Source organism: Chiloscyllium punctatum, chromosome 5 (assembly GCF_047496795.1).
Source record: "Chiloscyllium punctatum isolate Juve2018m chromosome 5, sChiPun1.3, whole genome shotgun sequence".
Lineage (NCBI taxonomy): Eukaryota > Metazoa > Chordata > Chondrichthyes > Orectolobiformes > Hemiscylliidae > Chiloscyllium > Chiloscyllium punctatum.
The window spans coordinates 42661219-42688002 of record NC_092743.1 but is presented as its reverse complement, the minus strand read 5'-3'; the positions used below and the strand labels follow the sequence as shown (position 1 = coordinate 42688002).

Below are 26784 nucleotides of genomic sequence, written 5' to 3'. Positions count from 1 at the left end.
GTAGTTGGACCGTTCCGTATCACCTGTCCTTCGTGGAGATATTTATGAGGAAAAACACCTTTGACCACAAGTCCATCAGGAAGTGGTCAGCACGTAGCGTCCTTGAGACCCTTCGGGAAAAGGAGAGGGCGGATCCTGTCGAGCGGTTCCCTGAGCAGACTGTCAAAGCCATTTGGCAGAATGCCTCATCGCCAGAACTTTCCAACAAGCACCAAGACGTGGCTTGGCTGGTGGTGAGAAGGGCTCTGCCTGTGAGATCCTTTATGCACGCCCGGACTCTCTGCCGCACCGCACGCTGCCCTCGAAGTGGCTGCGGGGGGGACGAGACTGTCACACACCTCCTTCTGGAATGTGCCTATGCAGAGGAAGTCTGGAGAGGAATGCAGTGGTGCTTGTCGAGGTTCGTCCCGAGCAGCGACGTGACGCGGGACTCCGTGCTCTACGGCCTGTTCCCCGGGACTCACACCGAGACGAACATTAACTGCGCCTGGAGGATCATCAACTCGGTGAAGGACGCTCTCTGGGCGGTCCGAAACCTGTTGATCTTCCAGCTGAAGGAGTTGACCCCGACCGAGTGTTGCAGACTGGCACATTCCAAGGTCCAAGACTACGTGTTGAGGGACGCGCTGAAGCTTGGGGCAGCTGCCGCCAAGGCGCGGTGGGGAAAGACCACCGTGTAAGATCGGCCTGCCGAAAGAAGAACAGGGGGCCCATACAGACGTTTTTTTTTGGGCTCTGCTGATGCCTCAGCCAAATATATGTATATATACAAGATTGAAAAAATGCACAGGATTGTAAAGGACAAGAATAAAGTCGAATCTGTGTTTGTAAATATTGACATATGTATGGCATGATCCAATGTACAGACCATCAAATCATTTCTGAATAAAGTATATTTTTGAAATAAAAAAAAAGTTCCTCCAGAGGGCTCCCTGCTGCTCGTGGTTTGCAACTGCAGACGTCACAGCACACCAACAGGCAGAATTCTCTGAAGAAGAAGAAGAAGAAGAAGAAGGTGTATTTTGGAGAAAGAGAACACTTGGGGCTGTTACCAGACAAAAAAAGAGGGCTTCTCCTTCATCCTCGTGAGCTGCAGCCCTGCGGTCAGGTTCCGCAAAGTGCTGCTTTCAGATACACGCCAAGCAGGCCGAGATGCAAATAGCAACCGCCACTCGTCTGAAGCAGCACCCGCGAGCCCTGTCTGACCGGTAGGGCCTTTCCTAAGTGCTGACCTGCTCGGATGCGTTGCTGTTCAACTTGTGCAATTGTGGAAGTGGCACACCCCGTGCAGGCCAGATTTCATGAAGAGGAAACGAAGAGAAGTCCACAGGCAGTTTTCCGACAGGAATGGAAGACTCCTTCGTCCGGACGTTGACATAGTAAGTTGACATCGAGCAGTTTAGAGCGCCGCTTCGCGGGAAAACTTTGCTTGAAAGGAGTCATAGAGATGTACGTCACGGAAAGAGACCCTTCGGTCGGACCTTTCCGACCAGATATCCCATCCCAATCTAGTCGTACCTGCCGGCACCCGGGCCATATCCCTCCAAACCCTTCCTATTCATATAGCCACCCAGGTGCCTTTTAAATGTTGCAATTGTACTCGCCTCCGCCACTTCCTCTGGCAGCTCATTCCATACACGTACCACCCTCGGTGTGAGAAAGGTGCCCCTTGGTTCTCTTTCATATCTTTTCCCTCTCACCCTAAACCTCTGCCCTCTAGTGCTGGTCTCCCGCACCCCAGGGAAAAGACTTTGTCTATTTATCCGATCTATACGCCTCATGATTTTATATCACCCATACAAATATCTCAGCAAGGGGCCCAGCAATCACTTCCTTAGCTTCCCCCAGACCTGATCAGGTCCTGGGCATTGATCCACTTGTACGCGCTTCAAGGCATCCAGCATTCCTCCTCTGCAATGTGGACAATTTTCAAGATGTCACCATCCATTTCCCTGTATTCTGTACTTCTCCCTACATTCTATCCTTTTCCACAGTAAACACTGATGCAAAATACTCGTTTAGTATCGGCCCAGCCTCTCCTGCGGCTCGACACAAAGGCCGCTGTGCTGATCCTCGAGGGGCCCTCTTCTCTCCCTAGTCCCCCATTTGTCCTTATAATGTATTTGCAAAAACCCTTTGGATTTTCCTTAACTCTCTCTGCCAAAGCTATCTCAGGTCCCCTTTTTACCCTCCTGATTTCCCTACTGTCTTTACACTCTTGTACGGATTCACTCGATCTATCCTGTCTATACCTGACATGTGCTTCCTTCTTTTCCTGAAGCAAACCCTCATTTTCTTAGGCTCTTTGGTAAACGGAAGCACCTCCCTTCTTGCCTGCATGGAGTGCTGAGCAAAGGATCTTAGTGCGCTGTGACGTGGCTCTCCAGTAGCGGAGCCATCGAGACAAAGAAGTGAAAGGCTTTGCCGAATGTTGCCTGCCAAGCGCAAGACATACCGGGCTTTGCCGCGCTCCTGACGCCACGGCTCTGCGGCACCGCGAGTGGGCCGTGTCTCTGCACGGGCCAGAGCCCAGCATGTAACGGGCGAGGTGCGTGATTGTGGATTGAAAGCCGATATCCTGGCCTCACTCGAGCTGCAGCTTTCTGACGAGGGTTGCTCTGTGGCTCGCGGCACCTTGAAAACCGGCCTATTTGGGCACGCGGTATGAGCCTCGGCTGTCGGCTGGCCTTCTTAGCGCAGTAGGCAGCGCGTCAGTCTCATAATCTGAAGGTCCTGAGTTTAATCCTCAGAGAAGGCAAGACTGTGGCCTTTGTCACCTTACGCGTTTTCTTTCTCTCCGCGGGCAATAATATTTGCTTTGGACGGCTTCACGCCTGCTTTGAACTGACCACACCAGAGCAAACGCGTCGCTGGAAGGTTTAACATCTGGGCGACACGTGCTCAACTTGTTTTTCTGCACAGCATTTTGTAAACTCACCATCGTGCTATCTGTGCAGCAGCAAAGACTGGAGCCACACGCAGGGTTCACGCGAGGGTCACACTGCTTGCGTCTCCCCAGGAAAAGCACTGTGGAGAATGTGGGCATCGATCCCACTACCTCTCGCATGCAAAGCGAGCGCTCTACCATTTGAGCTAATTCCCCTACGCTGTGCACTTGCTTAGCCCCCATGGTGCTTCGGAAGGATGAGCTGAGAGCAGCAGGCGATTTCCTCTCGAGATTGCACGCTGTATTCAACCGAACAACGCGACGCGACTATCGACACATCCGAGCACCAGCAGCAGCAGCACGTGCGCGAAGTCTTCTGGAAAACACGGTGCCGCCGAAAGAATCGCCAGCGAGACGCTCTGAGATTCCAGAATCCAAACGAACCGATCGGCGCCAGCAGTCACAACAAGTGTGAGGTAGCACTCGAGAGCGCTGTCTGACTGATTGGAGACTTGCGACACGTTCAAGTGAGTGCTGACTGACTGCGTGGATGTTGTGTTCCTCCAGAGGGCACCCTGACGAACATTAACTGCGCCTGGAGGATCATCAACTCGGTGAAGGACGCTCTCTGGGCGGTCCGAAACCTGTTGATCTTCCAGCTGAAGGAGTTGACCCCGACCGAGTGTTGCAGACTGGCACATTCCAAGGTCCAAGACTACGTGTTGAGGGACGCGCTGAAGCTTGGGGCAGCTGCCGCCAAGGCGCGGTGGGGAAAGACCACTGTGTAAGATCGGCCTGCCGAAAGAAGAACAGGGGGCCCATACAGACGTTTTTTTGGGCTCTGCTGATGCCTCAGCCAAATATAAGTATATATACAAGATTGAAAAAATGCACAGGATTGTAAAGGACAAGAATAAAGTCGAATCTGTGTTTGTAAATATGGACATATGTATGGCATGATCCAATGTACAGACCATCAAATCATTTATGAATAAAGTATATTTTTGAAATAAAAAAAAAAAAAGTTCCTCCAGAGGGCACCCTGCTGCTCGTGGTTTGCAACTGCAGACGTCACAGCACACCAACAGGCAGAATTCTCTGAAGAAGAAGAAGAAGAAGAAGAAGGTGTATTTTGGAGAAAGAGAACACTTGGGGCTGTTACCAGACAAAAAAAGAGGGCTTCTCCTTCATCCTCGTGAGCTGCAGCCCTGCGGTCAGGTTCCGCAAAGTGCTGCTTTCAGATACACGCCAAGCAGGCCGAGATGCAAATAGCAACCGCCACTCGTCTGAAGCAGCACCCGCGAGCCCTGTCTGACCGGTAGGGCCTTTCCTAAGTGCTGACCTGCTCGGATGCGTTGCTGTTCAACTTGTGCAATTGTGGAAGTGGCACACCCCGTGCAGGCCAGATTTCATGAAGAGGAAACGAAGAGAAGTCCACAGGCAGTTTTCCGACAGGAATGGAAGACTCCTTCGTCCGGACGTTGACATAGTAAGTTGACATCGAGCAGTTTAGAGCGCCGCTTCGCGGGAAAACTTTGCTTGAAAGGAGTCATAGAGATGTACGTCACGGAAAGAGACCCTTCGGTCGGACCTTTCCGACCAGATATCCCATCCCAATCTAGTCGTACCTGCCGGCACCCGGGCCATATCCCTCCAAACCCTTCCTATTCATATAGCCACCCAGGTGCCTTTTAAATGTTGCAATTGTACTCGCCTCCGCCACTTCCTCTGGCAGCTCATTCCATACACGTACCACCCTCGGTGTGAGAAAGGTGCCCCTTGGTTCTCTTTCATATCTTTTCCCTCTCACCCTAAACCTCTGCCCTCTAGTGCTGGTCTCCCGCACCCCAGGGAAAAGACTTTGTCTATTTATCCGATCTATACGCCTCATGATTTTATATCACCCATACAAATATCTCAGCAAGGGGCCCAGCAATCACTTCCTTAGCTTCCCCCAGACCTGATCAGGTCCTGGGCATTGATCCACTTGTACGCGCTTCAAGGCATCCAGCATTCCTCCTCTGCAATGTGGACAATTTTCAAGATGTCACCATCCATTTCCCTGTATTCTGTACTTCTCCCTACATTCTATCCTTTTCCACAGTAAACACTGATGCAAAATACTCGTTTAGTATCGGCCCAGCCTCTCCTGCGGCTCGACACAAAGGCCGCTGTGCTGATCCTCGAGGGGCCCTCTTCTCTCCCTAGTCACCCTTTTGTCCTTATAATGTATTTGCAAAAACCCTTTGGATTTTCCTTAACTCTCTCTGCCAAAGCTATCTCAGGTCCCCTTTTTACCCTCCTGATTTCCCTACTGTCTTTACACTCTTGTACGGATTCACTCGATCTATCCTGTCTATACCTGACATGTGCTTCCTTCTTTTCCTGAAGCAAACCCTCATTTTCTTAGGCTCTTTGGTAAACGGAAGCACCTCCCTTCTTGCCTGCATGGAGTGCTGAGCAAAGGATCTTAGTGCGCTGTGACGTGGCTCTCCAGTAGCGGAGCCATCGAGACAAAGAAGTGAAAGGCTTTGCCGAATGTTGCCTGCCAAGCGCAAGACATACCGGGCTTTGCCGCGCTCCTGACGCCACGGCTCTGCGGCACCGCGAGTGGGCCGTGTCTCTGCACGGGCCAGAGCCCAGCATGTAACGGGCGAGGTGCGTGATTGTGGATTGAAAGCCGATATCCTGGCCTCACTCGAGCTGCAGCTTTCTGACGAGGGTTGCTCTGTGGCTCGCGGCACCTTGAAAACCGGCCTATTTGGGCACGCGGTATGAGCCTCGGCTGTCGGCTGGCCTTCTTAGCGCAGTAGGCAGCGCGTCAGTCTCATAATCTGAAGGTCCTGAGTTTAATCCTCAGAGAAGGCAAGACTGTGGCCTTTGTCACCTTACGCGTTTTCTTTCTCTCCGCGGGCAATAATATTTGCTTTGGACGGCTTCACGCCTGCTTTGAACTGACCACACCAGAGCAAACGCGTCGCTGGAAGGTTTAACATCTGGGCGACACGTGCTCAACTTGTTTTTCTGCACAGCATTTTGTAAACTCACCATCGTGCTATCTGTGCAGCAGCAAAGACTGGAGCCACACGCAGGGTTCACGCGAGGGTCACACTGCTTGCGTCTCCCCAGGAAAAGCACTGTGGAGAATGTGGGCATCGATCCCACTACCTCTCGCATGCAAAGCGAGCGCTCTACCATTTGAGCTAATTCCCCTACGCTGTGCACTTGCTTAGCCCCCATGGTGCTTCGGAAGGATGAGCTGAGAGCAGCAGGCGATTTCCTCTCGAGATTGCACGCTGTATTCAACCGAACAACGCGACGCGACTATCGACACATCCGAGCAGCAGCAGCAGCAGCACGTGCGCGAAGTCTTCTGGAAAACACGGTGCCGCCGAAAGAATCGCCAGCGAGACGCTCTGAGATTCCAGAATCCAAACGAACCGATCGGCGCCAGCAGTCACAACAAGTGTGAGGTAGCACTCGAGAGCGCTGTCTGACTGATTGGAGACTTGCGACACGTTCAAGTGAGTGCTGACTGACTGCGTGGATGTTGTGTTCCTCCAGAGGGCACCCTGCTGCTCGTGGTTTGCAACTGCAGACGTCACAGCACACCAACAGGCAGAATTCTCTGAAGAAGAAGAAGAAGAAGAAGAAGGTGTATTTTGGAGAAAGAGAACACTTGGGGCTGTTACCAGACAAAAAAAGAGGGCTTCTCCTTCATCCTCGTGAGCTGCAGCCCTGCGGTCAGGTTCCGCAAAGTGCTGCTTTCAGATACACGCCAAGCAGGCCGAGATGCAAATAGCAACCGCCACTCGTCTGAAGCAGCACCCGCGAGCCCTGTCTGACCGGTAGGGCCTTTCCTAAGTGCTGACCTGCTCGGATGCGTTGCTGTTCAACTTGTGCAATTGTGGAAGTGGCACACCCCGTGCAGGCCAGATTTCATGAAGAGGAAACGAAGAGAAGTCCACAGGCAGTTTTCCGACAGGAATGGAAGACTCCTTCGTCCGGACGTTGACATAGTAAGTTGACATCGAGCAGTTTAGAGCGCCGCTTCGCGGGAAAACTTTGCTTGAAAGGAGTCATAGAGATGTACGTCACGGAAAGAGACCCTTCGGTCGGACCTTTCCGACCAGATATCCCATCCCAATCTAGTCGTACCTGCCGGCACCCGGGCCATATCCCTCCAAACCCTTCCTATTCATATAGCCACCCAGGTGCCTTTTAAATGTTGCAATTGTACTCGCCTCCGCCACTTCCTCTGGCAGCTCATTCCATACACGTACCACCCTCGGTGTGAGAAAGGTGCCCCTTGGTTCTCTTTCATATCTTTTCCCTCTCACCCTAAACCTCTGCCCTCTAGTGCTGGTCTCCCGCACCCCAGGGAAAAGACTTTGTCTATTTATCCGATCTATACGCCTCATGATTTTATATCACCCATACAAATATCTCAGCAAGGGGCCCAGCAATCACTTCCTTAGCTTCCCCCAGACCTGATCAGGTCCTGGGCATTGATCCACTTGTACGCGCTTCAAGGCATCCAGCATTCCTCCTCTGCAATGTGGACAATTTTCAAGATGTCACCATCCATTTCCCTGTATTCTGTACTTCTCCCTACATTCTATCCTTTTCCACAGTAAACACTGATGCAAAATACTCGTTTAGTATCGGCCCAGCCTCTCCTGCGGCTCGACACAAAGGCCGCTGTGCTGATCCTCGAGGGGCCCTCTTCTCTCCCTAGTCACCCTTTTGTCCTTATAATGTATTTGCAAAAACCCTTTGGATTTTCCTTAACTCTCTCTGCCAAAGCTATCTCAGGTCCCCTTTTTACCCTCCTGATTTCCCTACTGTCTTTACACTCTTGTACGGATTCGCTCGATCTATCCTGTCTATACCTGACATGTGCTTCCTTCTTTTCCTGAAGCAAACCCTCATTTTCTTAGGCTCTTTGGTAAACGGAAGCACCTCCCTTCTTGCCTGCATGGAGTGCTGAGCAAAGGATCTTAGTGCGCTGTGACGTGGCTCTCCAGTAGCGGAGCCATCGAGACAAAGAAGTGAAAGGCTTTGCCGAATGTTGCCTGCCAAGCGCAAGACATACCGGGCTTTGCCGCGCTCCTGACGCCACGGCTCTGCGGCACCGCGAGTGGGCCGTGTCTCTGCACGGGCCAGAGCCCAGCATGTAACGGGCGAGGTGCGTGATTGTGGATTGAAAGCCGATATCCTGGCCTCACTCGAGCTGCAGCTTTCTGACGAGGGTTGCTCTGTGGCTCGCGGCACCTTGAAAACCGGCCTATTTGGGCACGCGGTATGAGCCTCGGCTGTCGGCTGGCCTTCTTAGCGCAGTAGGCAGCGCGTCAGTCTCATAATCTGAAGGTCCTGAGTTTAATCCTCAGAGAAGGCAAGACTGTGGCCTTTGTCACCTTACGCGTTTTCTTTCTCTCCGCGGGCAATAATATTTGCTTTGGACGGCTTCACGCCTGCTTTGAACTGACCACACCAGAGCAAACGCGTCGCTGGAAGGTTTAACATCTGGGCGACACGTGCTCAACTTGTTTTTCTGCACAGCATTTTGTAAACTCACCATCGTGCTATCTGTGCAGCAGCAAAGACTGGAGCCACACGCAGGGTTCACGCGAGGGTCACACTGCTTGCGTCTCCCCAGGAAAAGCACTGTGGAGAATGTGGGTATCGATCCCACTACCTCTCGCATGCAAAGCGAGCGCTCTACCATTTGAGCTAATTCCCCTACGCTGTGCACTTGCTTAGCCCCCATGGTGCTTCGGAAGGATGAGCTGAGAGCAGCAGGCGATTTCCTCTCGAGATTGCACGCTGTATTCAACCGAACAACGCGACGCGACTATCGACACATCCGAGCAGCAGCAGCAGCAGCACGTGCGCGAAGTCTTCTGGAAAACACGGTGCCGCCGAAAGAATCGCCAGCGAGACGCTCTGAGATTCCAGAATCCAAACGAACCGATCGGCGCCAGCAGTCACAACAAGTGTGAGGTAGCACTCGAGAGCGCTGTCTGACTGATTGGAGACTTGCGACACGTTCAAGTGAGTGCTGACTGACTGCGTGGATGTTGTGCATCATCACACTCGTCTACAAGCGGAAGGGGGAGAGGGAGGAAATTAGAAATTGGAGACCGATCTCACTGTTAAATGCAGACTACAAAATCCTGTCAAAGGTCATCGCCAACCGGGTCAGGTCTGCTCTGGGATCGGTGATCCACCCGGACCAAACCTGTGCTGTACCGGGCAGGAAGATCTCTGAGAGTCTCGCACTCCTCAGGGATACGATCGCCTACGTGCAGGACAGGGGGGTGGACACCTGCCTCATCAGCCTGGACCAGGAGAAAGCCTTTGACAGGATATCGCATACATATATGAGGGATGTCCTCTCCAAAATGGGCTTTGGGGAGGGAATCGGAAATTGGATCAGACTGCTCTACACCAACATTGTCAGTGCAGTCTCAATCAATGGGTGGGAATCAGATAGCTTCCCTGTAAGATCTGGAGTCAGGCAGGGATGCCCCCTCTCACCCGCCTTGTTTGTGTGTTGCATAGAGCCATTTGCCGAATCCATCAGGAAGGATGCGAGCCTGAGGGGGGTGACTATTCCTGGCAGCGGGGGCCTGCAGGTTAAGGCCTCCCTGTACATGGATGACGTCGCTGTTTTCTGCTCGGATCCGCTGTCCGTGCACAGACTCGTGTGCATCTGCGACCAGTTCGAACGGGCCTCGGGGGCCAAGGTAAACCGAGGCAAGAGCGAGGCCATGCTCTTCGGGAACTGGGCCGACCAATCCTCTATCCCCTTCACCGTCAGGACTGACCACCTGAAGGTGCTGGGTATTTGGTTCGGGGGGGCTGGGGCGTGCGCCAAGACCTGGGAGGAGCGGATCAGGAAGATGAGACAGAAACTAGGCAGATGGGGGCAACGGTCGCTCTCCATCGCGGGAAAAAACCTGGTCATCAGGTGTGAGGTACTCTCAGTATTGCTATATGTGGCACAGGTCTGGCCTATCCCCAGGACCTGTGCCGCCGCAGTCACCCGGGCCATCTTCCAATTCATTTGGAGATCAAAGATGGACCGGGTCCGAAGAGACTCTATGTACAAAGACCGGTGCAATGGGGGAAAAAACACGCCCAATGCCACCCTCACCCTGATGGCCACCTTTGTGTGTGGCTGCATCAAGCTGTGCGTGGATCCCCGGTACGCAAACACCAAGTGTCACTACGTACTGAGGTTCTACCTGTCCCCGGTGTTGCGAAGGATGGGCCTGGCCTCGCTGCCGCGGAACGCTCCGAGTAGTTGGACCGTTCCGTATCACCTGTCCTTCGTGGAGAAATTTATGAGGAAAAACACCTTTGACCACAAGTCCATCAGGAAGTGGTCAGCACGTAGCGTCCTTGAGACCCTTCGGGAAAAGGAGAGGGCGGATCCTGTCGAGCGGTTCCCTGAGCAGACTGTCAAAGCCATTTGGCAGAATGCCTCATCGCCAGAACTTTCCAACAAGCACCAAGACGTGGCTTGGCTGGTGGTGAGAAGGGCTCTGCCTGTGAGATCCTTTATGCACGCCCGGACTCTCTGCCGCACCGCACGCTGCCCTCGAAGTGGCTGCGGGGGGGACGAGACTGTCACACACCTCCTTCTGGAATGTGCCTATGCAGAGGAAGTCTGGAGAGGAATGCAGTGGTGCTTGTCGAGGTTCGTCCCGAGCAGCGCCGTGACGCGGGACTCCGTGCTCTACGGCCTGTTCCCCGGGACTCACACCGAGACGAACATTAACTGCGCCTGGAGGATCATCAACTCGGTGAAGGACGCTCTCTGGGCGGTCCGAAACCTGTTGATCTTCCAGCTGAAGGAGTTGACCCCGACCGAGTGTTGCAGACTGGCACATTCCAAGGTCCAAGACTACGTGTTGAGGGACGCGCTGAAGCTTGGGGCAGCTGCCGCCAAGGCGCGGTGGGGAAAGACCACTGTGTAAGATCGGCCTGCCGAAAGAAGAACAGGGGGCCCATACAGACGTTTTTTTGGGCTCTGCTGATGCCTCAGCCAAATATAAGTATATATACAAGATTGAAAAAATGCACAGGATTGTAAAGGACAAGAATAAAGTCGAATCTGTGTTTGTAAATATGGACATATGTATGGCATGATCCAATGTACAGACCATCAAATCATTTATGAATAAAGTATATTTTTGAAATAAAAAAAAAAAAAAAAGTTCCTCCAGAGGGCACCCTGCTGCTCGTGGTTTGCAACTGCAGACGTCACAGCACACCAACAGGCAGAATTCTCTGAAGAAGAAGAAGAAGAAGAAGAAGGTGTATTTTGGAGAAAGAGAACACTTGGGGCTGTTACCAGACAAAAAAAGAGGGCTTCTCCTTCATCCTCGTGAGCTGCAGCCCTGCGGTCAGGTTCCGCAAAGTGCTGCTTTCAGATACACGCCAAGCAGGCCGAGATGCAAATAGCAACCGCCACTCGTCTGAAGCAGCACCCGCGAGCCCTGTCTGACCGGTAGGGCCTTTCCTAAGTGCTGACCTGCTCGGATGCGTTGCTGTTCAACTTGTGCAATTGTGGAAGTGGCACACCCCGTGCAGGCCAGATTTCATGAAGAGGAAACGAAGAGAAGTCCACAGGCAGTTTTCCGACAGGAATGGAAGACTCCTTCGTCCGGACGTTGACATAGTAAGTTGACATCGAGCAGTTTAGAGCGCCGCTTCGCGGGAAAACTTTGCTTGAAAGGAGTCATAGAGATGTACGTCACGGAAAGAGACCCTTCGGTCGGACCTTTCCGACCAGATATCCCATCCCAATCTAGTCGTACCTGCCGGCACCCGGGCCATATCCCTCCAAACCCTTCCTATTCATATAGCCACCCAGGTGCCTTTTAAATGTTGCAATTGTACTCGCCTCCGCCACTTCCTCTGGCAGCTCATTCCATACACGTACCACCCTCGGTGTGAGAAAGGTGCCCCTTGGTTCTCTTTCATATCTTTTCCCTCTCACCCTAAACCTCTGCCCTCTAGTGCTGGTCTCCCGCACCCCAGGGAAAAGACTTTGTCTATTTATCCGATCTATACGCCTCATGATTTTATATCACCCATACAAATATCTCAGCAAGGGGCCCAGCAATCACTTCCTTAGCTTCCCCCAGACCTGATCAGGTCCTGGGCATTGATCCACTTGTACGCGCTTCAAGGCATCCAGCATTCCTCCTCTGCAATGTGGACAATTTTCAAGATGTCACCATCCATTTCCCTGTATTCTGTACTTCTCCCTACATTCTATCCTTTTCCACAGTAAACACTGATGCAAAATACTCGTTTAGTATCGGCCCAGCCTCTCCTGCGGCTCGACACAAAGGCCGCTGTGCTGATCCTCGAGGGGCCCTCTTCTCTCCCTAGTCACCCTTTTGTCCTTATAATGTATTTGCAAAAACCCTTTGGATTTTCCTTAACTCTCTCTGCCAAAGCTATCTCAGGTCCCCTTTTTACCCTCCTGATTTCCCTACTGTCTTTACACTCTTGTACGGATTCACTCGATCTATCCTGTCTATACCTGACATGTGCTTCCTTCTTTTCCTGAAGCAAACCCTCATTTTCTTAGGCTCTTTGGTAAACGGAAGCACCTCCCTTCTTGCCTGCATGGAGTGCTGAGCAAAGGATCTTAGTGCGCTGTGACGTGGCTCTCCAGTAGCGGAGCCATCGAGACAAAGAAGTGAAAGGCTTTGCCGAATGTTGCCTGCCAAGCGCAAGACATACCGGGCTTTGCCGCGCTCCTGACGCCACGGCTCTGCGGCACCGCGAGTGGGCCGTGTCTCTGCACGGGCCAGAGCCCAGCATGTAACGGGCGAGGTGCGTGATTGTGGATTGAAAGCCGATATCCTGGCCTCACTCGAGCTGCAGCTTTCTGACGAGGGTTGCTCTGTGGCTCGCGGCACCTTGAAAACCGGCCTATTTGGGCACGCGGTATGAGCCTCGGCTGTCGGCTGGCCTTCTTAGCGCAGTAGGCAGCGCGTCAGTCTCATAATCTGAAGGTCCTGAGTTTAATCCTCAGAGAAGGCAAGACTGTGGCCTTTGTCACCTTACGCGTTTTCTTTCTCTCCGCGGGCAATAATATTTGCTTTGGACGGCTTCACGCCTGCTTTGAACTGACCACACCAGAGCAAACGCGTCGCTGGAAGGTTTAACATCTGGGCGACACGTGCTCAACTTGTTTTTCTGCACAGCATTTTGTAAACTCACCATCGTGCTATCTGTGCAGCAGCAAAGACTGGAGCCACACGCAGGGTTCACGCGAGGGTCACACTGCTTGCGTCTCCCCAGGAAAAGCACTGTGGAGAATGTGGGCATCGATCCCACTACCTCTCGCATGCAAAGCGAGCGCTCTACCATTTGAGCTAATTCCCCTACGCTGTGCACTTGCTTAGCCCCCATGGTGCTTCGGAAGGATGAGCTGAGAGCAGCAGGCGATTTCCTCTCGAGATTGCACGCTGTATTCAACCGAACAACGCGACGCGACTATCGACACATCCGAGCAGCAGCAGCAGCAGCACGTGCGCGAAGTCTTCTGGAAAACACGGTGCCGCCGAAAGAATCGCCAGCGAGACGCTCTGAGATTCCAGAATCCAAACGAACCGATCGGCGCCAGCAGTCACAACAAGTGTGAGGTAGCACTCGAGAGCGCTGTCTGACTGATTGGAGACTTGCGACACGTTCAAGTGAGTGCTGACTGACTGCGTGGATGTTGTGTTCCTCCAGAGGGCACCCTGCTGCTCGTGGTTTGCAACTGCAGACGTCACAGCACACCAACAGGCAGAATTCTCTGAAGAAGAAGAAGAAGAAGAAGAAGGTGTATTTTGGAGAAAGAGAACACTTGGGGCTGTTACCAGACAAAAAAAGAGGGCTTCTCCTTCATCCTCGTGAGCTGCAGCCCTGCGGTCAGGTTCCGCAAAGTGCTGCTTTCAGATACACGCCAAGCAGGCCGAGATGCAAATAGCAACCGCCACTCGTCTGAAGCAGCACCCGCGAGCCCTGTCTGACCGGTAGGGCCTTTCCTAAGTGCTGACCTGCTCGGATGCGTTGCTGTTCAACTTGTGCAATTGTGGAAGTGGCACACCCCGTGCAGGCCAGATTTCATGAAGAGGAAACGAAGAGAAGTCCACAGGCAGTTTTCCGACAGGAATGGAAGACTCCTTCGTCCGGACGTTGACATAGTAAGTTGACATCGAGCAGTTTAGAGCGCCGCTTCGCGGGAAAACTTTGCTTGAAAGGAGTCATAGAGATGTACGTCACGGAAAGAGACCCTTCGGTCGGACCTTTCCGACCAGATATCCCATCCCAATCTAGTCGTACCTGCCGGCACCCGGGCCATATCCCTCCAAACCCTTCCTATTCATATAGCCACCCAGGTGCCTTTTAAATGTTGCAATTGTACTCGCCTCCGCCACTTCCTCTGGCAGCTCATTCCATACACGTACCACCCTCGGTGTGAGAAAGGTGCCCCTTGGTTCTCTTTCATATCTTTTCCCTCTCACCCTAAACCTCTGCCCTCTAGTGCTGGTCTCCCGCACCCCAGGGAAAAGACTTTGTCTATTTATCCGATCTATACGCCTCATGATTTTATATCACCCATACAAATATCTCAGCAAGGGGCCCAGCAATCACTTCCTTAGCTTCCCCCAGACCTGATCAGGTCCTGGGCATTGATCCACTTGTACGCGCTTCAAGGCATCCAGCATTCCTCCTCTGCAATGTGGACAATTTTCAAGATGTCACCATCCATTTCCCTGTATTCTGTACTTCTCCCTACATTCTATCCTTTTCCACAGTAAACACTGATGCAAAATACTCGTTTAGTATCGGCCCAGCCTCTCCTGCGGCTCGACACAAAGGCCGCTGTGCTGATCCTCGAGGGGCCCTCTTCTCTCCCTAGTCACCCTTTTGTCCTTATAATGTATTTGCAAAAACCCTTTGGATTTTCCTTAACTCTCTCTGCCAAAGCTATCTCAGGTCCCCTTTTTACCCTCCTGATTTCCCTACTGTCTTTACACTCTTGTACGGATTCGCTCGATCTATCCTGTCTATACCTGACATGTGCTTCCTTCTTTTCCTGAAGCAAACCCTCATTTTCTTAGGCTCTTTGGTAAACGGAAGCACCTCCCTTCTTGCCTGCATGGAGTGCTGAGCAAAGGATCTTAGTGCGCTGTGACGTGGCTCTCCAGTAGCGGAGCCATCGAGACAAAGAAGTGAAAGGCTTTGCCGAATGTTGCCTGCCAAGCGCAAGACATACCGGGCTTTGCCGCGCTCCTGACGCCACGGCTCTGCGGCACCGCGAGTGGGCCGTGTCTCTGCACGGGCCAGAGCCCAGCATGTAACGGGCGAGGTGCGTGATTGTGGATTGAAAGCCGATATCCTGGCCTCACTCGAGCTGCAGCTTTCTGACGAGGGTTGCTCTGTGGCTCGCGGCACCTTGAAAACCGGCCTATTTGGGCACGCGGTATGAGCCTCGGCTGTCGGCTGGCCTTCTTAGCGCAGTAGGCAGCGCGTCAGTCTCATAATCTGAAGGTCCTGAGTTTAATCCTCAGAGAAGGCAAGACTGTGGCCTTTGTCACCTTACGCGTTTTCTTTCTCTCCGCGGGCAATAATATTTGCTTTGGACGGCTTCACGCCTGCTTTGAACTGACCACACCAGAGCAAACGCGTCGCTGGAAGGTTTAACATCTGGGCGACACGTGCTCAACTTGTTTTTCTGCACAGCATTTTGTAAACTCACCATCGTGCTATCTGTGCAGCAGCAAAGACTGGAGCCACACGCAGGGTTCACGCGAGGGTCACACTGCTTGCGTCTCCCCAGGAAAAGCACTGTGGAGAATGTGGGTATCGATCCCACTACCTCTCGCATGCAAAGCGAGCGCTCTACCATTTGAGCTAATTCCCCTACGCTGTGCACTTGCTTAGCCCCCATGGTGCTTCGGAAGGATGAGCTGAGAGCAGCAGGCGATTTCCTCTCGAGATTGCACGCTGTATTCAACCGAACAACGCGACGCGACTATCGACACATCCGAGCAGCAGCAGCAGCAGCACGTGCGCGAAGTCTTCTGGAAAACACGGTGCCGCCGAAAGAATCGCCAGCGAGACGCTCTGAGATTCCAGAATCCAAACGAACCGATCGGCGCCAGCAGTCACAACAAGTGTGAGGTAGCACTCGAGAGCGCTGTCTGACTGATTGGAGACTTGCGACACGTTCAAGTGAGTGCTGACTGACTGCGTGGATGTTGTGCATCATCACACTCGTCTACAAGCGGAAGGGGGAGAGGGAGGAAATTAGAAATTGGAGACCGATCTCACTGTTAAATGCAGACTACAAAATCCTGTCAAAGGTCATCGCCAACCGGGTCAGGTCTGCTCTGGGATCGGTGATCCACCCGGACCAAACCTGTGCTGTACCGGGCAGGAAGATCTCTGAGAGTCTCGCACTCCTCAGGGATACGATCGCCTACGTGCAGGACAGGGGGGTGGACACCTGCCTCATCAGCCTGGACCAGGAGAAAGCCTTTGACAGGATATCGCATACATATATGAGGGATGTCCTCTCCAAAATGGGCTTTGGGGAGGGAATCGGAAATTGGATCAGACTGCTCTACACCAACATTGTCAGTGCAGTCTCAATCAATGGGTGGGAATCAGATAGCTTCCCTGTAAGATCTGGAGTCAGGCAGGGATGCCCCCTCTCACCCGCCTTGTTTGTGTGTTGCATAGAGCCATTTGCCGAATCCATCAGGAAGGATGCGAGCCTGAGGGGGGTGACTATTCCTGGCAGCGGGGGCCTGCAGGTTAAGGCCTCCCTGTACATGGATGACGTCGCTGTTTTCTGCTCGGATCCGCTGTCCGTGCACAGACTCGTGTGCATCTGCGACCAGTTCGAACGGGCCTCGGGGGCCAAGGTAAACCGAGGCAAGAGCGAGGCCATGCTCTTCGGGAACTGGGCCGACCAATCCTCTATCCCCTTCACCGTCAGGACTGACCACCTGAAGGTGCTGGGTATTTGGTTCGGGGGGGCTGGGGCGTGCGCCAAGACCTGGGAGGAGCGGATCAGGAAGATGAGACAGAAACTAGGCAGATGGGGGCAACGGTCGCTCTCCATCGCGGGAAAAAACCTGGTCATCAGGTGTGAGGTACTCTCAGTATTGCTATATGTGGCACAGGTCTGGCCTATCCCCAGGACCTGTGCCGCCGCAGTCACCCGGGCCATCTTCCAATTCATTTGGAGATCAAAGATGGACCGGGTCCGAAGAGACTCTATGTACAAAGACCGGTGCAATGGGGGAAAAAACACGCCCAATGCCACCCTCACCCTGATGGCCACCTTTGTGTGTGGCTGCATCAAGCTGTGCGTGGATCCCCGGTACGCAAACACCAAGTGTCACTACGTACTGAGGTTCTACCTGTCCCCGGTGTTGCGAAGGATGGGCCTGGCCTCGCTGCCGCGGAACGCTCCGAGTAGTTGGACCGTTCCGTATCACCTGTCCTTCGTGGAGAAATTTATGAGGAAAAACACCTTTGACCACAAGTCCATCAGGAAGTGGTCAGCACGTAGCGTCCTTGAGACCCTTCGGGAAAAGGAGAGGGCGGATCCTGTCGAGCGGTTCCCTGAGCAGACTGTCAAAGCCATTTGGCAGAATGCCTCATCGCCAGAACTTTCCAACAAGCACCAAGACGTGGCTTGGCTGGTGGTGAGAAGGGCTCTGCCTGTGAGATCCTTTATGCACGCCCGGACTCTCTGCCGCACCGCACGCTGCCCTCGAAGTGGCTGCGGGGGGGACGAGACTGTCACACACCTCCTTCTGGAATGTGCCTATGCAGAGGAAGTCTGGAGAGGAATGCAGTGGTGCTTGTCGAGGTTCGTCCCGAGCAGCGCCGTGACGCGGGACTCCGTGCTCTACGGCCTGTTCCCCGGGACTCACACCGAGACGAACATTAACTGCGCCTGGAGGATCATCAACTCGGTGAAGGACGCTCTCTGGGCGGTCCGAAACCTGTTGATCTTCCAGCTGAAGGAGTTGACCCCGACCGAGTGTTGCAGACTGGCACATTCCAAGGTCCAAGACTACGTGTTGAGGGACGCGCTGAAGCTTGGGGCAGCTGCCGCCAAGGCGCGGTGGGGAAAGACCACTGTGTAAGATCGGCCTGCCGAAAGAAGAACAGGGGGCCCATACAGACGTTTTTTTGGGCTCTGCTGATGCCTCAGCCAAATATAAGTATATATACAAGATTGAAAAAATGCACAGGATTGTAAAGGACAAGAATAAAGTCGAATCTGTGTTTGTAAATATGGACATATGTATGGCATGATCCAATGTACAGACCATCAAATCATTTATGAATAAAGTATATTTTTGAAATAAAAAAAAAAAAGTTCCTCCAGAGGGCACCCTGCTGCTCGTGGTTTGCAACTGCAGACGTCACAGCACACCAACAGGCAGAATTCTCTGAAGAAGAAGAAGAAGAAGAAGAAGGTGTATTTTGGAGAAAGAGAACACTTGGGGCTGTTACCAGACAAAAAAAGAGGGCTTCTCCTTCATCCTCGTGAGCTGCAGCCCTGCGGTCAGGTTCCGCAAAGTGCTGCTTTCAGATACACGCCAAGCAGGCCGAGATGCAAATAGCAACCGCCACTCGTCTGAAGCAGCACCCGCGAGCCCTGTCTGACCGGTAGGGCCTTTCCTAAGTGCTGACCTGCTCGGATGCGTTGCTGTTCAACTTGTGCAATTGTGGAAGTGGCACACCCCGTGCAGGCCAGATTTCATGAAGAGGAAACGAAGAGAAGTCCACAGGCAGTTTTCCGACAGGAATGGAAGACTCCTTCGTCCGGACGTTGACATAGTAAGTTGACATCGAGCAGTTTAGAGCGCCGCTTCGCGGGAAAACTTTGCTTGAAAGGAGTCATAGAGATGTACGTCACGGAAAGAGACCCTTCGGTCGGACCTTTCCGACCAGATATCCCATCCCAATCTAGTCGTACCTGCCGGCACCCGGGCCATATCCCTCCAAACCCTTCCTATTCATATAGCCACCCAGGTGCCTTTTAAATGTTGCAATTGTACTCGCCTCCGCCACTTCCTCTGGCAGCTCATTCCATACACGTACCACCCTCGGTGTGAGAAAGGTGCCCCTTGGTTCTCTTTCATATCTTTTCCCTCTCACCCTAAACCTCTGCCCTCTAGTGCTGGTCTCCCGCACCCCAGGGAAAAGACTTTGTCTATTTATCCGATCTATACGCCTCATGATTTTATATCACCCATACAAATATCTCAGCAAGGGGCCCAGCAATCACTTCCTTAGCTTCCCCCAGACCTGATCAGGTCCTGGGCATTGATCCACTTGTACGCGCTTCAAGGCATCCAGCATTCCTCCTCTGCAATGTGGACAATTTTCAAGATGTCACCATCCATTTCCCTGTATTCTGTACTTCTCCCTACATTCTATCCTTTTCCACAGTAAACACTGATGCAAAATACTCGTTTAGTATCGGCCCAGCCTCTCCTGCGGCTCGACACAAAGGCCGCTGTGCTGATCCTCGAGGGGCCCTCTTCTCTCCCTAGTCACCCTTTTGTCCTTATAATGTATTTGCAAAAACCCTTTGGATTTTCCTTAACTCTCTCTGCCAAAGCTATCTCAGGTCCCCTTTTTACCCTCCTGATTTCCCTACTGTCTTTACACTCTTGTACGGATTCACTCGATCTATCCTGTCTATACCTGACATGTGCTTCCTTCTTTTCCTGAAGCAAACCCTCATTTTCTTAGGCTCTTTGGTAAACGGAAGCACCTCCCTTCTTGCCTGCATGGAGTGCTGAGCAAAGGATCTTAGTGCGCTGTGACGTGGCTCTCCAGTAGCGGAGCCATCGAGACAAAGAAGTGAAAGGCTTTGCCGAATGTTGCCTGCCAAGCGCAAGACATACCGGGCTTTGCCGCGCTCCTGACGCCACGGCTCTGCGGCACCGCGAGTGGGCCGTGTCTCTGCACGGGCCAGAGCCCAGCATGTAACGGGCGAGGTGCGTGATTGTGGATTGAAAGCCGATATCCTGGCCTCACTCGAGCTGCAGCTTTCTGACGAGGGTTGCTCTGTGGCTCGCGGCACCTTGAAAACCGGCCTATTTGGGCACGCGGTATGAGCCTCGGCTGTCGGCTGGCCTTCTTAGCGCAGTAGGCAGCGCGTCAGTCTCATAATCTGAAGGTCCTGAGTTTAATCCTCAGAGAAGGCAAGACTGTGGCCTTTGTCACCTTACGCGTTTTCTTTCTCTCCGCGGGCAATAATATTTGCTTTGGACGGCTTCACGCCTGCTTTGAACTGACCACACCAGAGCAAACGCGTCGCTGGAAGGTTTAACATCTGGGCGACACGTGCTCAACTTGTTTTTCTGCACAGCATTTTGTAAACTCACCATCGTGCTATCTGTGCAGCAGCAAAGACTGGAGCCACACGCAGGGTTCACGCGAGGGTCACACTGCTTGCGTCTCCCCAGGAAAAGCACTGTGGAGAATGTGGGCATCGATCCCACTACCTCTCGCATGCAAAGCGAGCGCTCTACCATTTGAGCTAATTCCCCTACGCTGTGCACTTGCTTAGCCCCCATGGTGCTTCGGAAGGATGAGCTGAGAGCAGCAGGCGATTTCCTCTCGAGATTGCACGCTGTATTCAACCGAACAACGCGACGCGACTATCGACACATCCGAGCAGCAGCAGCAGCAGCACGTGCGCGAAGTCTTCTGGAAAACACGGTGCCGCCGAAAGAATCGCCAGCGAGACGCTCTGAGATTCCAGAATCCAAACGAACCGATCGGCGCCAGCAGTCACAACAAGTGTGAGGTAGCACTCGAGAGCGCTGTCTGACTGATTGGAGACTTGCGACACGTTCAAGTGAGTGCTGACTGACTGCGTGGATGTTGTGTTCCTCCAGAGGGCACCCTGCTGCTCGTGGTTTGCAACTGCAGACGTCACAGCACACCAACAGGCAGAATTCTCTGAAGAAGAAGAAGAAGAAGAAGAAGGTGTATTTTGGAGAAAGAGAACACTTGGGGCTGTTACCAGACAAAAAAAGAGGGCTTCTCCTTCATCCTCGTGAGCTGCAGCCCTGCGGTCAGGTTCCGCAAAGTGCTGCTTTCAGATACACGCCAAGCAGGCCGAGATGCAAATAGCAACCGCCACTCGTCTGAAGCAGCACCCGCGAGCCCTGTCTGACCGGTAGGGCCTTTCCTAAGTGCTGACCTGCTCGGATGCGTTGCTGTTCAACTTGTGCAATTGTGGAAGTGGCACACCCCGTGCAGGCCAGATTTCATGAAGAGGAAACGAAGAGAAGTCCACAGGCAGTTTTCCGACAGGAATGGAAGACTCCTTCGTCCGGACGTTGACATAGTAAGTTGACATCGAGCAGTTTAGAGCGCCGCTTCGCGGGAAAACTTTGCTTGAAAGGAGTCATAGAGATGTACGTCACGGAAAGAGACCCTTCGGTCGGACCTTTCCGACCAGATATCCCATCCCAATCTAGTCGTACCTGCCGGCACCCGGGCCATATCCCTCCAAACCCTTCCTATTCATATAGCCACCCAGGTGCCTTTTAAATGTTGCAATTGTACTCGCCTCCGCCACTTCCTCTGGCAGCTCATTCCATACACGTACCACCCTCGGTGTGAGAAAGGTGCCCCTTGGTTCTCTTTCATATCTTTTCCCTCTCACCCTAAACCTCTGCCCTCTAGTGCTGGTCTCCCGCACCCCAGGGAAAAGACTTTGTCTATTTATCCGATCTATACGCCTCATGATTTTATATCACCCATACAAATATCTCAGCAAGGGGCCCAGCAATCACTTCCTTAGCTTCCCCCAGACCTGATCAGGTCCTGGGCATTGATCCACTTGTACGCGCTTCAAGGCATCCAGCATTCCTCCTCTGCAATGTGGACAATTTTCAAGATGTCACCATCCATTTCCCTGTATTCTGTACTTCTCCCTACATTCTATCCTTTTCCACAGTAAACACTGATGCAAAATACTCGTTTAGTATCGGCCCAGCCTCTCCTGCGGCTCGACACAAAGGCCGCTGTGCTGATCCTCGAGGGGCCCTCTTCTCTCCCTAGTCACCCTTTTGTCCTTATAATGTATTTGCAAAAACCCTTTGGATTTTCCTTAACTCTCTCTGCCAAAGCTATCTCAGGTCCCCTTTTTACCCTCCTGATTTCCCTACTGTCTTTACACTCTTGTACGGATTCGCTCGATCTATCCTGTCTATACCTGACATGTGCTTCCTTCTTTTCCTGAAGCAAACCCTCATTTTCTTAGGCTCTTTGGTAAACGGAAGCACCTCCCTTCTTGCCTGCATGGAGTGCTGAGCAAAGGATCTTAGTGCGCTGTGACGTGGCTCTCCAGTAGCGGAGCCATCGAGACAAAGAAGTGAAAGGCTTTGCCGAATGTTGCCTGCCAAGCGCAAGACATACCGGGCTTTGCCGCGCTCCTGACGCCACGGCTCTGCGGCACCGCGAGTGGGCCGTGTCTCTGCACGGGCCAGAGCCCAGCATGTAACGGGCGAGGTGCGTGATTGTGGATTGAAAGCCGATATCCTGGCCTCACTCGAGCTGCAGCTTTCTGACGAGGGTTGCTCTGTGGCTCGCGGCACCTTGAAAACCGGCCTATTTGGGCACGCGGTATGAGCCTCGGCTGTCGGCTGGCCTTCTTAGCGCAGTAGGCAGCGCGTCAGTCTCATAATCTGAAGGTCCTGAGTTTAATCCTCAGAGAAGGCAAGACTGTGGCCTTTGTCACCTTACGCGTTTTCTTTCTCTCCGCGGGCAATAATATTTGCTTTGGACGGCTTCACGCCTGCTTTGAACTGACCACACCAGAGCAAACGCGTCGCTGGAAGGTTTAACATCTGGGCGACACGTGCTCAACTTGTTTTTCTGCACAGCATTTTGTAAACTCACCATCGTGCTATCTGTGCAGCAGCAAAGACTGGAGCCACACGCAGGGTTCACGCGAGGGTCACACTGCTTGCGTCTCCCCAGGAAAAGCACTGTGGAGAATGTGGGTATCGATCCCACTACCTCTCGCATGCAAAGCGAGCGCTCTACCATTTGAGCTAATTCCCCTACGCTGTGCACTTGCTTAGCCCCCATGGTGCTTCGGAAGGATGAGCTGAGAGCAGCAGGCGATTTCCTCTCGAGATTGCACGCTGTATTCAACCGAACAACGCGACGCGACTATCGACACATCCGAGCAGCAGCAGCAGCAGCACGTGCGCGAAGTCTTCTGGAAAACACGGTGCCGCCGAAAGAATCGCCAGCGAGACGCTCTGAGATTCCAGAATCCAAACGAACCGATCGGCGCCAGCAGTCACAACAAGTGTGAGGTAGCACTCGAGAGCGCTGTCTGACTGATTGGAGACTTGCGACACGTTCAAGTGAGTGCTGACTGACTGCGTGGATGTTGTGCATCATCACACTCGTCTACAAGCGGAAGGGGGAGAGGGAGGAAATTAGAAATTGGAGACCGATCTCACTGTTAAATGCAGACTACAAAATCCTGTCAAAGGTCATCGCCAACCGGGTCAGGTCTGCTCTGGGATCGGTGATCCACCCGGACCAAACCTGTGCTGTACCGGGCAGGAAGATCTCTGAGAGTCTCGCACTCCTCAGGGATACGATCGCCTACGTGCAGGACAGGGGGGTGGACACCTGCCTCATCAGCCTGGACCAGGAGAAAGCCTTTGACAGGATATCGCATACATATATGAGGGATGTCCTCTCCAAAATGGGCTTTGGGGAGGGAATCGGAAATTGGATCAGACTGCTCTACACCAACATTGTCAGTGCAGTCTCAATCAATGGGTGGGAATCAGATAGCTTCCCTGTAAGATCTGGAGTCAGGCAGGGATGCCCCCTCTCACCCGCCTTGTTTGTGTGTTGCATAGAGCCATTTGCCGAATCCATCAGGAAGGATGCGAGCCTGAGGGGGGTGACTATTCCTGGCAGCGGGGGCCTGCAGGTTAAGGCCTCCCTGTACATGGATGACGTCGCTGTTTTCTGCTCGGATCCGCTGTCCGTGCACAGACTCGTGTGCATCTGCGACCAGTTCGAACGGGCCTCGGGGGCCAAGGTAAACCGAGGCAAGAGCGAGGCCATGCTCTTCGGGAACTGGGCCGACCAATCCTCTATCCCCTTCACCGTCAGGACTGACCACCTGAAGGTGCTGGGTATTTGGTTCGGGGGGGCTGGGGCGTGCGCCAAGACCTGGGAGGAGCGGATCAGGAAGATGAGACAGAAACTAGGCAGATGGGGGCAACGGTCGCTCTCCATCGCGGGAAAAAACCTGGTCATCAGGTGTGAGGTACTCTCAGTATTGCTATATGTGGCACAGGTCTGGCCTATCCCCAGGACCTGTGCCGCCGCAGTCACCCGGGCCATCTTCCAATTCATTTGGAGATCAAAGATGGACCGGGTCCGAAGAGACTCTATGTACAAAGACCGGTGCAATGGGGGAAAAAACACGCCCAATGCCACCCTCACCCTGATGGCCACCTTTGTGTGTGGCTGCATCAAGCTGTGCGTGGATCCCCGGTACGCAAACACCAAGTGTCACTACGTACTGAGGTTCTACCTGTCCCCGGTGTTGCGAAGGATGGGCCTGGCCTCGCTGCCGCGGAACGCTCCGAGTAGTTGGACCGTTCCGTATCACCTGTCCTTCGTGGAGAAATTTATGAGGAAAAACACCTTTGACCACAAGTCCATCAGGAAGTGGTCAGCACGTAGCGTCCTTGAGACCCTTCGGGAAAAGGAGAGGGCGGATCCTGTCGAGCGGTTCCCTGAGCAGACTGTCAAAGCCATTTGGCAGAATGCCTCATCGCCAGAACTTTCCAACAAGCACCAAGACGTGGCTTGGCTGGTGGTGAGAAGGGCTCTGCCTGTGAGATCCTTTATGCACGCCCGGACTCTCTGCCGCACCGCACGCTGCCCTCGAAGTGGCTGCGGGGGGGACGAGACTGTCACACACCTCCTTCTGGAATGTGCCTATGCAGAGGAAGTCTGGAGAGGAATGCAGTGGTGCTTGTCGAGGTTCGTCCCGAGCAGCGCCGTGACGCGGGACTCCGTGCTCTACGGCCTGTTCCCCGGGACTCACACCGAGACGAACATTAACTGCGCCTGGAGGATCATCAACTCGGTGAAGGACGCTCTCTGGGCGGTCCGAAACCTGTTGATCTTCCAGCTGAAGGAGTTGACCCCGACCGAGTGTTGCAGACTGGCACATTCCAAGGTCCAAGACTACGTGTTGAGGGACGCGCTGAAGCTTGGGGCAGCTGCCGCCAAGGCGCGGTGGGGAAAGACCACTGTGTAAGATCGGCCTGCCGAAAGAAGAACAGGGGGCCCATACAGACGTTTTTTTGGGCTCTGCTGATGCCTCAGCCAAATATATGTATATATACAAGATTGAAAAAATGCACAGGATTGTAAAGGACAAGAATAAAGTCGAATCTGTGTTTGTAAATATGGACATATGTATGGCATGATCCAATGTACAGACCATCAAATCATTTATGAATAAAGTATATTTTTGAAATAAAAAAAAAAGTTGTGTTCCTCCAGAGGGCACCCTGCTGCTCGTGGTTTGCAACTGCAGACGTCACAGCACACCAACAGGCAGAATTCTCTGAAGAAGAAGAAGAAGAAGAAGAAGGTGTATTTTGGAGAAAGAGAACACTTGGGGCTGTTACCAGACAAAAAAAGAGGGCTTCTCCTTCATCCTCGTGAGCTGCAGCCCTGCGGTCAGGTTCCGCAAAGTGCTGCTTTCAGATACACGCCAAGCAGGCCGAGATGCAAATAGCAACCGCCACTCGTCTGAAGCAGCACCCGCGAGCCCTGTCTGACCGGTAGGGCCTTTCCTAAGTGCTGACCTGCTCGGATGCGTTGCTGTTCAACTTGTGCAATTGTGGAAGTGGCACACCCCGTGCAGGCCAGATTTCATGAAGAGGAAACGAAGAGAAGTCCACAGGCAGTTTTCCGACAGGAATGGAAGACTCCTTCGTCCGGACGTTGACATAGTAAGTTGACATCGAGCAGTTTAGAGCGCCGCTTCGCGGGAAAACTTTGCTTGAAAGGAGTCATAGAGATGTACGTCACGGAAAGAGACCCTTCGGTCGGACCTTTCCGACCAGATATCCCATCCCAATCTAGTCGTACCTGCCGGCACCCGGGCCATATCCCTCCAAACCCTTCCTATTCATATAGCCACCCAGGTGCCTTTTAAATGTTGCAATTGTACTCGCCTCCGCCACTTCCTCTGGCAGCTCATTCCATACACGTACCACCCTCGGTGTGAGAAAGGTGCCCCTTGGTTCTCTTTCATATCTTTTCCCTCTCACCCTAAACCTCTGCCCTCTAGTGCTGGTCTCCCGCACCCCAGGGAAAAGACTTTGTCTATTTATCCGATCTATACGCCTCATGATTTTATATCACCCATACAAATATCTCAGCAAGGGGCCCAGCAATCACTTCCTTAGCTTCCCCCAGACCTGATCAGGTCCTGGGCATTGATCCACTTGTACGCGCTTCAAGGCATCCAGCATTCCTCCTCTGCAATGTGGACAATTTTCAAGATGTCACCATCCATTTCCCTATATTCTATACTTCTCCCTACATTCTATCCTTTTCCACAGTAAACACTGATGCAAAATACTCGTTTAGTATCGGCCCAGCCTCTCCTGCGGCTCGACACAAAGGCCGCTGTGCTGATCCTCGAGGGGCCCTCTTCTCTCCCTAGTCACCCTTTTGTCCTTATAATGTATTTGCAAAAACCCTTTGGATTTTCCTTAACTCTCTCTGCCAAAGCTATCTCAGGTCCCCTTTTTACCCTC

The 26784-nt window shown here is 52.9% G+C and overlaps 14 non-coding genes across 14 annotated transcripts; 7 read left to right on the top strand and 7 right to left on the bottom strand.

Annotated features, from left to right (window-relative positions):
* The first annotated feature begins 2685 nt into the window (after window positions 1–2685).
* Window positions 2686–2758, top strand: trnam-cau (transfer RNA methionine (anticodon CAU)). The gene has a single exon. It is a non-coding gene; the product is annotated as a tRNA-Met (tRNA).
* Window positions 2759–3030: 272 nt separating this feature from the next.
* Window positions 3031–3103, bottom strand: trnaa-ugc (transfer RNA alanine (anticodon UGC)). The gene has a single exon. It is a non-coding gene; the product is annotated as a tRNA-Ala (tRNA).
* Window positions 3104–5682: 2579 nt separating this feature from the next.
* trnam-cau (transfer RNA methionine (anticodon CAU)) lies at window positions 5683–5755 on the top strand. The gene has a single exon. It is a non-coding gene; the product is annotated as a tRNA-Met (tRNA).
* A 272-nt stretch (window positions 5756–6027) lies between these two features.
* Window positions 6028–6100, bottom strand: trnaa-ugc (transfer RNA alanine (anticodon UGC)). Its single transcript has one exon. It is a non-coding gene; the product is annotated as a tRNA-Ala (tRNA).
* A 2112-nt stretch (window positions 6101–8212) lies between these two features.
* Window positions 8213–8285, top strand: trnam-cau (transfer RNA methionine (anticodon CAU)). Its single transcript has one exon. It is a non-coding gene; the product is annotated as a tRNA-Met (tRNA).
* A 272-nt stretch (window positions 8286–8557) lies between these two features.
* trnaa-ugc (transfer RNA alanine (anticodon UGC)) lies at window positions 8558–8630 on the bottom strand. Its single transcript has one exon. It is a non-coding gene; the product is annotated as a tRNA-Ala (tRNA).
* Window positions 8631–12882: 4252 nt separating this feature from the next.
* On the top strand, window positions 12883–12955 carry trnam-cau (transfer RNA methionine (anticodon CAU)). Its single transcript has one exon. It is a non-coding gene; the product is annotated as a tRNA-Met (tRNA).
* Window positions 12956–13227: 272 nt separating this feature from the next.
* trnaa-ugc (transfer RNA alanine (anticodon UGC)) lies at window positions 13228–13300 on the bottom strand. Its single transcript has one exon. It is a non-coding gene; the product is annotated as a tRNA-Ala (tRNA).
* A 2112-nt stretch (window positions 13301–15412) lies between these two features.
* trnam-cau (transfer RNA methionine (anticodon CAU)) lies at window positions 15413–15485 on the top strand. The gene has a single exon. It is a non-coding gene; the product is annotated as a tRNA-Met (tRNA).
* Window positions 15486–15757: 272 nt separating this feature from the next.
* trnaa-ugc (transfer RNA alanine (anticodon UGC)) lies at window positions 15758–15830 on the bottom strand. Its single transcript has one exon. It is a non-coding gene; the product is annotated as a tRNA-Ala (tRNA).
* A 4248-nt stretch (window positions 15831–20078) lies between these two features.
* Window positions 20079–20151, top strand: trnam-cau (transfer RNA methionine (anticodon CAU)). The gene has a single exon. It is a non-coding gene; the product is annotated as a tRNA-Met (tRNA).
* Window positions 20152–20423: 272 nt separating this feature from the next.
* Window positions 20424–20496, bottom strand: trnaa-ugc (transfer RNA alanine (anticodon UGC)). The gene has a single exon. It is a non-coding gene; the product is annotated as a tRNA-Ala (tRNA).
* Window positions 20497–22608: 2112 nt separating this feature from the next.
* On the top strand, window positions 22609–22681 carry trnam-cau (transfer RNA methionine (anticodon CAU)). The gene has a single exon. It is a non-coding gene; the product is annotated as a tRNA-Met (tRNA).
* A 272-nt stretch (window positions 22682–22953) lies between these two features.
* trnaa-ugc (transfer RNA alanine (anticodon UGC)) lies at window positions 22954–23026 on the bottom strand. The gene has a single exon. It is a non-coding gene; the product is annotated as a tRNA-Ala (tRNA).
* Between the last annotated feature and the right edge of the window lie 3758 nt (window positions 23027–26784).